The following is a 2,758-nucleotide window of genomic DNA, read 5'->3' on the forward strand; positions in this document are numbered from 1 at the left end:
AACGTTTCGAGTCCGTATGACCCTTCTTCACAGTTCTGAAGGAAGGTCATATGGACTCGAAACATTAACTCTGTTTCTCTCTCCACAGATGCTGTTTGACCTGCTGAGGTTTTCCAGCATTTTCTGTTTTTGTTTCAGATTTCCAGCATCCACAGTATTTTGCTTTTATACAGTTGTCAGGATCTTTTTCCTTTGCTAGTCTAGTTATTACCTCAAGGGTAGATGCAGCCTAGGCAAGAAGGAAGGAGCTGTTCTCTTAACTTGGGGTTACTCACTTGGTCACAAGATATTAATTAAAGCTGGAACCCAGTGACCCTGAGGTAATGGGCGGAATGGTCCCAGATTTGCACTAAGTGCGGTAGTGGGTTGGAAAAACGACGTTTCACCCGCCGGCCGCTCACAGTCAAATAGGATTCTGAGGATGCAAATATTCTGGATCAAAACTGAACCAGTAGCCATGAAGGCAAATGGAATCGGTGACAAGGGTATAGTGATTTGGTGATGGTGAAGACATTGGATGGAATGTTCCGCTCTCATTGGCGGCGGGCATGTTTGTTGGCGTGAGTGGACAATATGGCGAGAAGGCCAAAAATCGGTTTTAAACCGACGTGAAACCAGTTTGCGATTGTCTGCTTCACGCATTAATAGCGGGCCGTGTTTCCCGCCACTACATGTCAGGAACCTAATTTCAATACTTTAGCATTTCATTATAAGCCCTGTTCGCCAGAGTCATCCCCCCCCTGCTGGATCATCCGGGCACATCAGACTCCCAGTCATCAGCGCCAGGCTTCACAGGCAGCACCACATCACTTTTAGGGGGACTCACGGGCAGGTCTCTACCTACCAGGCCAGCTAAAAGGCAGGGGTGTTTTTCAACAGCTGCAGGGGTAGGGCTTGCTTGGGGAAGGGGGAGAAGTGGCCTCAGGCAAGGGAAGAGGCTGCAGGGTGAGGGCTGTACTGTCGAAGTGGGGTATCCCAGGGTGTGGGGGCACATGTTAATCTTACAAGTGGCCTCAAGATGGTGAGGGCTGAGGAGGCAGTCTCCAGAGGAGATGAGGCCAGATGGAGATGTGAGGGTTTGTGTGTGAGAGAGTGAGTGAGTTGGCAGCGAGTGAGATGCCAGTGAATGTGTGATGGGCTTGTGAGTGTGTGAGTTTAGAGTGATGAGATGGTTACCTTACCCTGGCGGCACGGATGAGATCATTCATCCTCTTTCTGCACTGGATGGCCAACCTCTTCTGTGCAGTGTTGGCACTGATCACCACTGGCACCGCCTACCAAGCTGGAGTGATGAGATCACCGGACCTCCTGCGGCCAGAGAGGGGATGGAGGACATCTCTATGGGACTCCAAAAGGCATTCCAGTGATGGGTCACTGAACTCTTCTTGGCTTTCAGAGCTATGTCTTCACTGGAGCAGTCCTAGGCTGCAAGCATTGAGAACTGTGTGCACAGCTGCAGTTTAGATATGGTAACTGGAGTGATGGAACGGTGAGGTAATAGCGTGGTGGCCGATTCAGAGACCACCCAATAACGAGACAGCATGTTTCTTATGGCTGCATAATTAATGAGGTAGGAAACGGATGATGTGGCGTGAAAACCGGGAAAAAATCTCCTTTAGGGAAGGGAATCTGCTGTCCTCACCTGGCCTGGCCTACATCTCGAGTCACATGTAGGCCAGACCAGGTGAGGACAGCAGATTTCCTACACTCAGTAAAAAGGAATGAAACTGGATGGACTACCCAGCATCGACTGGAAACGATAACGGCAAACTCGGCCCTGTCAACCCTTACTAACATCTGGTGGTCAGCTGTGGCTCAGTCAGTGTGCCTTCTTAGCGCAGTAGGCAGTGTGTCAGTCTCATAATCTGAAGGTCCTGAGTTCAATTCTCAGAGAGGGCAATGTGCTTGGTGTCTTCTTTAGGATGGGCTTGTGGCGCAACGGTAGCGCGTCTGACTCCAGATCAGAAGGTTGCGTGTTCAAATCATGTCAGGCTCAAAAAGCTTTACTGCTCAAGTGGCAAAATGATTACAGATATAAAAACGGTCAGCTGTGGCTCAGTTCATAGCACCCTCGCCTTTGAATCAGAAGGTTGTGGGTTCATGTCCCACTCCTGGAAACCAAGAACTGTGAATGTACTTGAAAGAGTTACAATCTGTGACTGTTGATAACTTGAAAGAGTTTCAATCTGTAGGGAGATTACAGATTTACTTTGAAAGGTGCCAAAATTGAGAACTGTCTCACATACTAGTCAAGCAACAGCCTGACATAGTCATACTCACGGAAGCATGCCTTCTGCTTAGGCAGCACCATCCAAACCCATGACCGCTACCATCTAGAAGGACAAGGGCAGCAGATACATGGGAACACCACCACCTGGAAGTTCCCCTCTAAGCCACTCACCATCCTGACTTGGAAATATATCGCCGATCCTTCACTGGGTCAAAATCCTGGAATTCCCTCCCTAACAGCACTGTGGGTGTACCTACAACACATGGTTTGCAACGGTTCAAGAAGACAACTCACCACCACCTTCTCAAGGGATGAAACAAGCAATGAGGGATGGGCAATAAATGCTGGCCTAGCCAGCGACACCTACACGTGAATGAGTTTTTAAAAATTGCAAAAATGTGTAGGTGTATTGACTAGACTATGACTAAAACCAATGTCCATGCAATACCATGTTACCATGTCATATCCTTTCTTACTGCCTCAATGGCAAGTCAATTTAATTGATTATTTAAATTGACATTGATTGCA

The 2,758-nt window shown here is 48.2% G+C and overlaps 2 non-coding genes across 2 annotated transcripts; both read left to right on the plus strand.

The window, feature by feature from the left end:
• The first annotated feature begins 1,826 nt into the window (after positions 1-1,826).
• trnam-cau (transfer RNA methionine (anticodon CAU)) lies at positions 1,827-1,899 on the plus strand. The gene has a single exon. It is a non-coding gene; the product is annotated as a tRNA-Met (tRNA).
• Positions 1,900-1,924: 25 nt separating this feature from the next.
• On the plus strand, positions 1,925-1,996 carry trnaw-cca (transfer RNA tryptophan (anticodon CCA)). The gene has a single exon. It is a non-coding gene; the product is annotated as a tRNA-Trp (tRNA).
• The last annotated feature ends 762 nt before the right edge of the window (positions 1,997-2,758 follow it).

Source organism: Cetorhinus maximus, chromosome 11 (genome assembly GCF_964194155.1).
Source record: "Cetorhinus maximus chromosome 11, sCetMax3.hap1.1, whole genome shotgun sequence".
Taxonomy (NCBI): Eukaryota; Metazoa; Chordata; class Chondrichthyes; order Lamniformes; family Cetorhinidae; genus Cetorhinus; species Cetorhinus maximus.